This window comes from Palaemon carinicauda, chromosome 10 (genome assembly GCF_036898095.1).
Source record: "Palaemon carinicauda isolate YSFRI2023 chromosome 10, ASM3689809v2, whole genome shotgun sequence".
Classification (NCBI taxonomy): Eukaryota; Metazoa; Arthropoda; class Malacostraca; order Decapoda; family Palaemonidae; genus Palaemon; species Palaemon carinicauda.
This window is the reverse complement of record NC_090734.1, coordinates 61,861,360-61,873,778: the sequence shown is the minus strand read 5'-3', so window position 1 is coordinate 61,873,778 and position 12,419 is coordinate 61,861,360. Positions and strand designations below refer to the sequence as shown.

General features: G+C 35.4%; 1 long non-coding RNA gene across 1 annotated transcript in view; it reads left to right on the top strand.

Moving 5' to 3' along the window:
• Positions 1 to 4,079: 4,079 nt before the first annotated feature.
• Positions 4,080 to 12,419, top strand: part of LOC137648402 (uncharacterized) — a 110,716-nt gene continuing 102,376 nt past the window's right edge. Inside the window, exon 1 of the long non-coding RNA XR_011045610.1 lies at positions 4,080 to 4,318. This is a non-coding gene — a long non-coding RNA (uncharacterized lncRNA). The remainder of the gene's footprint in view (positions 4,319 to 12,419) is intronic.

Sequence of the window (12,419 nt, the reverse complement as noted above, 5' to 3'; positions counted from 1 at the left end):
CAGTAAATACCTGAGGTTTGTGACCTGTCATACTCCTAGGATAGGTTAGGTGGGTTTGTTAGGTTCTGTGCCCTTTTTGTACTTTTTATATATTGAGTAAACTTATATGGAAAGATTATTTAAAATACGTATGGAAATACCTAGCATTGCTACCGTTAGTAATGTCATCGTGTCGTTGGTAACTCTGTGTACCATTCGTCATCGTTGGTAGTATTGTGAATCATTGGTATCGTTGCTAATGTTATCGTTCGCAGTATATTCGTAAGAGAAGTGTCAACGTTGAACAAGTGCTTATATTTAAATATTTTAACACAACATATATGTTAAGTGATGATATTTAACCATTTTAACAGAAAATATATGTTTTCCTGTAGGAAATAACGTGATTTAACAGGTTTTCACCTTCATTTCATCCGTAATAACAGCAACCAATTCGTCAACTTAAAGTTAGCCGAATTGGTTGATCTGTTTGATTGCAGTTGAAATAAAGGTCAAATTCGGTTAAATCACGTTATTTACTATAGGAAAACATATAATATCTGTTCGAAATCACACCCTGTAATACAATACAAATTTACCAGTCCAGCTAACAACTATGACCTGGGAAAGGGGTCTGGGGCCTTCCCCCTCCCCACCCCCATTCAGGGATTTTGACCTGGGAAGGGGGGTCCGGGGTGTAGGGGTTGTGACCTGGGAACTACTAGGTTAGGTTAGGTGGGTTTGTTTGGTTTTGTACCCATATACAAATCTAAAAAGTGTTAAATAATCATGTTTTGGCTGGTTTTCAGTCACTAATATGAACATTATATTTTTCCAGCTGGTTATCTTGTGCTTATTTTGCATTTTTAACCATTATTATTGCTACAAATCACTCGTTTATGACATTTCACCACCCACCAGAAAACTCTGGTTTCCCACTGGGGTCACACATAAGTGTCTTTATATAAGGGGGTGCAAAAACTCATGAGCGGATGGTTTGCCCCTATAATCATGGTAAAAAATGCATAAAACACAAGATAGTGAGTAGGAAAAACATGTGGTTCATATATTTGGCTTGAAGTTAAAATATCATCCATTTACCAAGACCCCATAGGTACCTCATCCTTTTCTGTGATATATAGGATGTTTCTCCCTCCATTAAATGGGACCTCAAATTCTGGATGACACTTGTACAGCCGAACTGCCAATCGAACTTGATCGGGGAAACCCAAAACATTCTTAGGAAAATACAGCATTGATAACATAACCTTCTTTTAGATGATGTGTTGTAGAGCCTTCACCTAAACATTTCCTCTGTTCATTAACAGGGGACACATTAGCTACAATAGCATAGCTCCTCATTTTCATTTTCCTAATTTTCTTGCTTTCCACTGTAATAAAGGGCTGTTCGTCATCACTGCTAGTAGACACATCCAAATCCTATTGGAACGCCCTCCCGAGGCTCCATCGAAGCCTTTATGTCTGCTATTAATACTCTTAGTCATAAACCCTCCGTGAACAGTCAGATACTCTAATAAGAAGCCAACTTTGAATTTTGGAACACCGAGAGTATTTTTTTACGACTCGGCGGCTGAAGTCAATGTGATGAAATAGGTCGGGATGCTATTCCCTGACGGGGTGGGAAGTACTAATTCCTGGAGGGAGTTCATTAGTACAAAAGTTAAGCGCAGCTTGTCTAGATTTATATCTTTATGGTAATAACTCTTCATTTCATAAACAATGATTCGTAAATCTTTGCTATTTGCAAATAGGCTTTTTATTTGGTGCTTTGCTTCCATACCTCATAATTATATATTTTCTTAGAAACTTATCATAGGGGAAATCATAACTTGATCAAATACCGACGTCGTGTTTCGTATATAAGAAAACTATTACTGTATCTTCTTAAGAACAAAATTCTTTGAATTATCTTGGTTTTGGATTGCTTTGGTATAATTTTTGTCTTATTTCCGGAAAGGTTTTCTTGATTATCTTTGGATATTATATTTCTTCGACGACAATTCGATAAAAAATTTAGAATGTTTTCCTTCTTTTGTGTTGCCAAAATCTTTTGTAATTTCTATTTTCATCAATTAGCTTCTCCAGAGGTAATGGATCTTAAAAGCCCCAGTTTAATTACAAAAGAGATATGGACAAAAAGAATGTCTTATGCTTATGATACTATTATGTTATACGGTAAAGATAAACGATCAACATTATCATTCCCATTAGATAATGTATGACATAGAATGTCTCTAGATATCAAATTTTGGTAGTTATCTTAAACCTACGTTTTTTATAATCTTATAGCTAAAGTGTTGAGAAATCTTATCGAGGAGGGGATAAAAAAAGAATGGAAAAAAGGAATTTTGAGGCTTTTGGTTCAGACATCGTTTAAGAAAATTGTACTAGTTTTGAATTGGTGTCGAAATTATGAGAGGAGGCCTATCTTAATGGCGGAATATATTATTCACTACTTTTTTAATAACCATTGAGGTCCATTGGCAAGTTTTCTGCTACCATACATCGACATTTTGTTCACTATTGCTGAGGATGAATAGTATCTAAAAATATTTCATGGAAGTCTCTTGGTTTGTTGCTTCTCCTTGACGTATTGATTTTGTAGCATATGTACACTTTACCATTAGGAGAAACTGCAGTCACTGCAAAAGACTGGCACAACCGGAATAATTATTTGCGATTTAAATTATAAACTCTGCAATGAAAATCCATTAACATATCAGGAACATTAAATCTATGATACAATAATAATTCTATTCCTTCAACTATCAGTTTATATTCTAAAACTTGACAAAACGCTATCTTTTCTTCTTTTGAATCATCAGTGTACTTTTTTCCAAGAAATATATATATATATATATATATATATATATATATATATATATATATATATATATATATATATATATATATATATATATATATATAAATATATATATATATATAAATATTTATATATTTATATATTTATATATATATATATTTATATTTTATATATATATATATATATATATATATATATATATATATATATATATATATATATATATATATATATATATATATATATATATATATATTTCTTGGTCCTTAATATTTGGTCTAAAGGACTTTTGATAACCATTTGCCATACGTCCTTTCATATCTAGCAGATATTTGTCTCCCAGATTTTGTGATTTAAAACTTTTACTAGTAAAATTAATTCTAATACTATAAGCAATATTTTATTGATGGCATATTTAGATCCCCCGTTTTTAGTGAAAACCTCTAGTAGTGTGTTGCCTAATTAAAATAAACTTTTTTTCCACTACCAACGAATTTTACATATCGACCAACCTCGTTTTTCATATTCTTTTTTGACTGATAAACTTTTGTGATTTTCATATCCAACATTCGACGTATGTTACATTCAGTCTTTGAATATCTTTTCCTTATTGTGTTCGAATTTTTTAATCCTATCACCGACTTTGCAAAACAAAGTTTTTCAGATTTTCTTCGATTCTTTTATCTTTTCTTTCAAAAAACTTTTCTTTACTATTGTCATAAAATGGTAAAATCTGTTCTTCATGATAGGTATGATTTTTGTTTTGCTTGTGTTATGAATATTACTTGAAAGGATTGTCAAGCTATATGCAAATTTCATGCAACAGTCTAACGTTTCACGTGTATGACTTATGAAAGTGATTACAAGTACTTTTGCATATATACTTCAATATTAGAATTTGTATAAACTATCGCAAGAAGAGTATAACTCTAATAGTTTATATCCAGTTATTGAAGAAAAAATAGGCCTATCATATTTCATTTTTTGATTAAGAAATAACTTAATATATTTTTGAATTTTGTCATATTTGTTTTCTTTCAAAGTATGATTGATTATTTAAATTTAATGTTACGATGTTCTTGGGTCTCACCCGACTAAAATAGTTATAGCCTTTGTAAAAGTGCTTGCATTATGCTCGTTTACGATCAACAAGCCCAGACGGTCGTTTGAGATCTCGGAACATCATCTGTTGGTTAACGAAGGAAGTAAAGTCTGCCCCGTAGTTACTGATTTCTTCCAGTTGGAGTTGGATTTGGAGAGGTGACTGGTCGGTGTGCACCAGGACAGTCAGAGAGCCAGTTGGTGGGTGTACACTATTACTTCATCCTGATTCATATCATTAATATGGCAAGCGAAAACCTTAGCGGCCGAGGATGGCTCATGGACTTGGACGTCAGAATGGCAGCAAGCTTAATAACACCTTTTTTTCCGAGCTACGTATAGTCCATTCCACCATAGGACTTTGGAATCTCACTTCAGCGGACTAATGAAGATGTGAGTACAATGAGTTAATGCAAGTTCAAGTACTGTCCGATCATTAGTTTTTTTTTTTTATTTTTTTTTTCGTATCAAATAGACAGGGATGTCGAATAGTTATTTTTCTTCGACGTAATTTATACACGTGTTGTTGATTTTTCTTCGACGTAATTTATACACGTGTTGTGGATTTTTTTTTTTCGACGTAATTTATACACGTGTTGTTGATTTTTTTTCGACCATTTCTAATTTCTTATTTGCTTTATATGTAAATAAATTCTACATATAAAGCATTATTGACCTATCTTTATATCGATAATTTTTATCGTACTTGTTTGTGTGGTCAGGTCCCTGTATTTCCTTTGAAAATTAATGGATATCGGGAGGAATAAGTTTGCATCCCTCATTTTTGACGGGTTCCTTCTCAAGACGGAGTGCTGTGACTCTTAACTCCTTTCACGCCGTTCCTTCAGAATAACTACAGTTTTTCGCCATTTTATATATAGATAATTGTCATTATTATTAAATTAACTATCCTAATCATGTCTTGTTAATTATTGATTAAATATAATTTGAAGCCTAAAATTGTTTATTTTACGATTGTTCCATACATTAATTTTATCAAAGTCATAGAGTAAGATTCTGTTATACAGTTATACTTTACGCTCATTTCTTTATGCTCAATTGATCATACTTCCTGTTGTTATACAACGTCGTTAGTCATCCGATGGTAAGACAGTAGAGAAGTTTATATCTGCAAAGTAAACTTAGCATTATGTTCAACAAAATGAACAAAGGAAAAAAAGAAGCCACGTCATAGGATTGGCTCTTAGATACAATACTAATAGTACTTATTATTGCAGGCAAGCATATCACAGCCACAGTTCCGATAGCTTAACTAACATTGCACAAACAACAAGTTACAATGGCATCGTTACACATTGTTCTCCATTTATTATCCCTGGAGTTTATATTCAGGTGTATTATCTCGACATTTCATAGAATGTTCATAGTTTTTTGGTATCAAGTTCTGTGGTTCATTAAAAAAAAAAAGACAATTGTATGTGTCAATGATCCAATCCTTAGAATTCTCTCTCTCTCTCTCTCTCTCTCTCTCTCTCTCTCTCTCTCTCTCTCTCTCTCTCTCTCTCTCTCTCTCTCTCTCTCTCTCTCTGTATGTATTTTTCCACTCTTTGCATTTTAATCGGCTTCAGAGAAGATACTACGTCACTACTACCGTTCATGTAACACCAGTCCTCCTTCCTTACTTGTTTTTTGCTTTGTAAAAATCTGGTCATCCCATAATAGTTTTTTATGTCATATTTTCAAGGTTTCAGATTAAAATTTACACACTTAATTCCCTTTAAAATCGCAAGTCTTCTATTATTCACGAGGATGTCAGAGCAACTTTGGTTTAAATCGTTTTCCTGTAAATCATGATGTAAAAAATTAGTGATAAAAAAGCAGTTTCTATACACGTTCTTTTGTTTAGCATATCATCTTGTAACAAGATGAATAACTCTCTGGAAAGAGAGTCTGATTATTTTTTAAAGCAAATATTGATTCTTCAATCATCTTTTTTTTTTTTTGGCTGGAAATGAATATTGATAAAACACGTACAAAGATTCAAGAAAGGTTTTGAACAGGTGACAACAGTTAGACCTACCTAACGGTCGATAATGCAAGAGATAAATATAAATATTTTTATTTACGAAAATGGCAGGATTACTGTGATTATCACGAAGATTGTAATTATACTAATCGTGAAGTCCTTGTCTGTTTTGTGAAAAAGATATCCATTAAGCATTTATGAAAATAGCAAGAATAAAATTTTATTCTTATCTGAGCACCATAGACTTGAAGCAAGTTTTGATTCAACTTGTTGAATATTAGAGATTAGTGAAATTTGCAAATATGTGTAATATATTTCGCTTTACTCGTGTTTTCAATTTTGAGAGGAAAGAAAAACTCTATTGAATAGGAATTGAACGATGTTGATATTATAATATTTAAAAACATACGTCCAGCTCTATAAATTTTGTTTAATATATTTACTTGGTGATTTACATTTTTACATAATCAATTCATTAGACAATTTTTTCTTTAACCCTGGATAGGTACGGTCCTCGGACACCCCTTTAAGGGTATACTCGGACGCGAACGACCCCGACGCCAAAAAAAATTCTTGAAAAATCAGTTTTTGCAGTAACCTCCTTTTTTCTTTTGCCAAAAAAAACTTCAATGAATGCTTAAAACAACTGTAAAGATAAATACTACTCATCTGCAGAAAAACTATTTATTATAAATATTTTAAAAAATTAAGTAGAAAAAAAAAGACCTGACATAAAAATTCATAAAAAAAAAGTTTATACATATATACACAAATCCTTTTAGGAATTGATTCTTGAATGTTTAGGACACATCTTGATGTATTTTGGATGAAGTCAGACCCATGGAGGTGAAGGTCTGAAATGAGAAAAAATGGGTAACTTTTTTTGGCCAAAAAAAATTGTCCAAATTTCATGAATTTTTTTGGGTACCCAAATGAAATAGGAAGTGGCTAATTTTTTTAGGGAATAAACATATGTTATCCTAAAATAGAAATATGTAAAAAAATCTTCATTATTTTGTAAATTACATTTATATCAGGGGCCATATCTAAAGGTAATTTTTTGAGTACTTGGAAATTTCGTAGAAAAATACATATATTTAATATATAATATGATATTTATGCAGGTAAAAATATACCAAAATATCACAAATTCTATAGGGAACAAGAATATATATAGATAGGGCAGCTTACGCTTAGGATATGTCCACAAAATGGCCGCCAACCACACTGACTCAGACTCCCTAATCTGCCACTTGAAATGTAGGAAGGGTATGTCAATTTCAAGGTGTTATTTACTAATCTAATTATTATTGGATATGCATAAAAATTGTATGGTGGGTTGCTGGATAATTGTCGATTATTTTTACGACTATAAAATTAAAATTCTGACCCAAAAAATTTTTTTTGAAGGGAAATAAAATCGAAAAAAAAATGTAAAACAATATTTTAGCTAAAAAAATTTGATGATATTCAATCAAAAAAAAAGTAAACAAAATTTTCCGACAAATAAACATCTAGAGGAATCATTACTCTGTGATAGTTCCTTAGTACGTAGTAATTTTGAAAGAATTGGGAAAAAACGAAAAAATGGCAATCACCGGAAAATCGAACACATACCTATATATACGCCATATCTGGCTAAAAAAAAGATAGGCATGGGTAGCCAGATCATCTAGAAACACTTTCCAACACTATAAAAATATAAGTTTTGCGACACTACTTGCCAATTCCTTACGGTAACATGACTAAGCAAAAAAATGCAAAACAAATAAAAAGGGGCACTCGTGGAAAAATGGCCATTCTAATATACGGCATTTCAGAAAAAAAAAATTTCAGCCACGTGCTAGGCAAACCATCAAGGCATATTTTCCGACAAATAAACATATAAATGAAATATTACTCTGTGATAGTTCCTTAGTACGTAGTAATTTTGAAAGAAATGGGAAAAAACGAAAAAATGGCAATCACAGGAAAATCGAACACATACTTATATATACGCCATATCTGGCTAAAAAAAAAATAGGCATGGGTAGCCAGATCATCTAGAAACACTTTCCAACACTATAAAAATATAAGTTTTGCGACACTACTTGCCAATTCCTTACGGTAACATGACTAAGCAAAAAAATGCAAAACAAATAAAAAGGGGCACTCGCGGAAAAATGCCCAACATTCTAATATACGGCATCTCAGATAAAAAAAAAGACATGCACGTGTTAGCCCAACCATCAAGGTACACTTTCTAACACATAAACATGAAAAAAAAATCAATAATATACGGCAATTCCTTACTACGTAGTAATTTTTACAAATATTGAAAAAAAAACAGAAATTGGCAACCGCAGTTAAATACCCAATATACCAATAACTACGTCGTATCTGACAAAAACAAAATCACGCATGGGTAGCCAGATCATCTAGACACACTTTCCAACACTAAAAAAGCAAAAGTTTTACGACACTATTTCGCAATATCTTACGGAAAAATGACTTGGCAAAAAAATTAAAAAAAATTAAAAAGGGACACTCGCGGTAAAATGCCCGACATTCTAATATACGACATCTCAGATAAAAAAAAAGACATGCACGTGTTAGCCCAACCATCAAGGCACACTTTCTAACACATAAACATGAAAAAAAAAATGAATAATATACGGCAATTCCTTACTACGTAGTAATTTTTACAAATATTGAAAAAAAACAGAAATTGGTAACCGCAGTTAAATACCCAATATACCAATAACTACGTCGTATCTGACCAAAACAAAGTCATGCATGGGTAGCCAGATCATCTAGACACACTTTCCAACACTAAACAAGCAAAAGTTTTACGACACTATTTGGCAATATCTTACGGAAAAATGACTTGGCAAAAAAATGAAAAAAAATTAAAAAGGGGCACTCGCGGTAAAATGGTCCTCGTGGTGATGAACGACATTTTAACTAAAAAAAAAAACATGCACATGGTAGCCAAACAATCCACCAAGACTTTCCACAACTGATAACCTATACAAGTTGCACCATTCTACGACAATTTCATAATACGTAATAACTTTGATAATTATGCAAACTACCTCAGAAGGGTAAACTCGGACGCGAACGACCCCGACGCGTCTCAGAAATCGGGGAAGGAGTACAGCTACAGCAATGCACATCTGGACACTACTAGAGCGTGTAGGGTCGATCACCCACAAATTCAGTCACAGGGATGAGTCACGTGAGAAAAACCTGTTTTTTTTTGACGCTCGGGGTCGCAAACGACCCACCGTACCTATCCAGGGTTATGACCTAATTTGCATTCGTTTACATTTCAATCTTCCTTCCACCCATTATTCCTACATAAAGGGATCGGTTGCTGGAGACGACCTTTCTAATGCCTTCTATCAAAGTTATATTCTTCAACCAAACCTCTTCTCTCCGTATCATCTTTCACCTTATCTCGCCATCTGATTATCTGGTTCTCTCTCGATCTTTTCACCATAACTGATCCCCCCTGGTGATATGAAATGAGGTCTTGTATATGAAGTGTGATGATTGCAGAAATGGAGAAATAAACCCAGAGTCATAGATTGCTTTTATTCCACACAGAAAAAGTGTTTTGTATGTTGGGGTTTTGCAAAGCATACAGCGCGTGTAAAGAGAAACGGAAAGACTAATTATGTGCATGTAAGGAGGGCTAACAGCGACTTATCTGCATGCGTTTGTAGCATAAAAAACTTATGAAAAGTAAAGGGTTCATATATTTAAAATAATATATACAATAATCTACAGATCCCCTCCCGCTCTTGTGTTCAGAGAGATATCATGAACGTATTAATCAACTTACATAGAGTAAACTAATCAAATAATCGTGTGCAAAGAAAATAGCATAACGTAAATGTATCAAGTATAAACATATTAAGCAAGTTGGGTGAATGGCACCAGGACTTTGTACAGTATGTGGGCCTTTTTAACCTGTAGATCTACGGGTAGTTGTGGAGGGAACTGATGACATTACTTTTCCATGTCATAGCTAGAGACCAGAGGGAGATCAGAGTTGGGAACTTGATTGGGACCGGGCAATTGATACAAGTGGTGGTGGTTCCAATGTAGCATATGACAACTAGGGATGGGAATCCTGTACTTGTGTGATCTCACACCACCCATGATGATTCCGATCTTGACCCATATGTGAGATGTTGGGTCATGGAGACAGATATATTGGCCAACATTCAGTTTGGGCAGGGGACCGGTGTAGGTGTCAAAGTTGTGTTGCACCTGACCACCGCTAGCAGCAGTTTTTTGGTCAAAATCATGAGCCTTTTCTTGCTAGAATTCCTGAATGACTGAGGATTGGCAGCCTCAGAAATACAGATAGGGTGACTATATAGTAATTTGACAAGAGATTGATCAGAGTGGTTTAACATGTTTTGTAATGCAAGGATACCACGATCAAAAGCCTAGCAGTCAATGTTCCCTGAAAGGGCCGTTTTACGGATTAAGTGCTTGACAGCTTTGATAGTGGTCTCGGCATAACCGGGGTCTTAGAGGAGAGCGTAGCCTATCCCCTTAGAGATGAGATACATCGGTCTGGAGAATGATTGGCAAGGTTGGGTCAAATGACACTAGAACTGCAGGGCTTTAGAGTGCTTGCTTCACATGTTTGAAGGCCTGGTCAAAGTCCGATGTCCATATAAAAGAGAGTCTGGGGGTCATGAGTGGACGAAGGGAATGTGCAGTCAGGTGGATATCTGGGGTGAACTCATAAGTTGGAAGATGTGGGGAAGTCCTGTAGAGTTGCAACTTAGATTGGCCCTATTATTTTTTCAGAAATCGTAAATCCACAGAAATATACTCGAGTCACAGCCATTATAAAATTCATCTCTGTAGACTAATGTCATTTTTACAGTGGCAAGTATTTCATGGATTCTGCGATAATATGTAAGCAAGTCATCATTAAATATGAGAAGGTCATTGATAACCTTTACACATTTCTTTATGTTCTAGAGATCCAGGGCGCCATGGTAAAAGTTGGCATTGCTGGTGGCAATGAAGCCCATAGGTCCTCGGAAATGCAGCAAGCATCCGTTAGACGTGATAAAAGTGGTGAAATAATGGTCTTCCTCTGCTACCTAAGTATGCCAATAGCCGTGTAGAGCAGATGCAGTGGTGAAGTATTTGGCGGTTAAATTGACAAAATAGACATCAACTATGGTGAAGGGTGGGCTGGTCTGGACACCTGTGTATTCAGCTTGGTGAGATCCACTGTGATGCAAACTCCATTGGCCTTTGGGATGACGACTAGAGGGTAGCACCTTTCTGATGGCTGGTTTTAACAAGGCTTAGTGATATCCTACTGGACCTTGACAAGTTCGCAGAAAGCGTAGGGGATCTGTCGTGGGGCATGAATGACGAACAGAACAGCGTCCTCCTTAAGTTTTAGTTTTATTGGAGCTCCTGCCATCAACCTTAGCAGAGCTGCTTCAAGGTCCTCCCTAAACGCAAGCACATCATAGAAGGTTCGAATGAAATATTCTCGGGCCTCTGCAGGGGTCATGTTGGCATTGAGGGGTAGCTCCTTACATCTGTTGACTTTCACAACTTGTACGATTGGCCTTGGAAAGTCTGGCAGAAAAATGGCCAATTCCTTGCAGTGTGCATAGGATAGAAGAAGGATCTGAAGGCTTTCTTTGACTTGGATTAGGGCGTGTCAGGACCAGTTGGCCAAAGAAAGGATGGCCATAAGGATACCTGAAGCTGGTGTCATTCGTGATCCATCTGTCGTGAGTGTTACTGAGGGGGCAGAAGGCTGTAGCTCCGTCCTAGTGATTTGAAGAAGTTTTAAGTTCTGGGAAGCCATCACTGATACATTGGCTCATGTGTCTGGCAGCATCATATTCTTGGATATCTTACCCTTGTATGTGAGGTTGAAGGATATGGGTGCTGGTGAAGTGTAAGTTTTAGTAGAAAGGATATCAACCTCGCGACAATTGGAGGGCTTGCTAGAAGGGGGCTTGGTATTGGATGGGCTACCCTGCTTTACATTCATCTGCTGTCAGCAATATCCGCTGTAGTGGCCCACTCGGCTATAGTGTCCGCATGTTTCCTTTTTGGCAGATACTTTGAGATCTTGTGCCAGTATCCCATGCCAGCATAATTTCCACATATGGTGTCAACAGCTGGACATTTTTCTGCAGAGCTATGCTTCTTTGTGCAAGAAAGGAACAGTGTCTCTGTTAAAGTTTGGATGACAAGTAGTACCTTTGCTGCCATTTCGTTGGGTATTTTGTAGTTAGAGACAGCACACAAATAAAAAAGAAGTTGCGTATGTGGCAGTGGTGGCTGTACTTGAGGCCTCATGGGAGCGACATTCGTTGACCATGATGGCCAAGGAAGCTTAAATGTCAAGGGCAATAAGTATTTGTGTAAGCACCTCGGCCCTGACTCCCATGATGATGATCATCTCTTGCTGAGTTTCTTGACAAGCAGCAGATTGCCCAGCACAAACGCCGGTTTCCTCTGCTATGC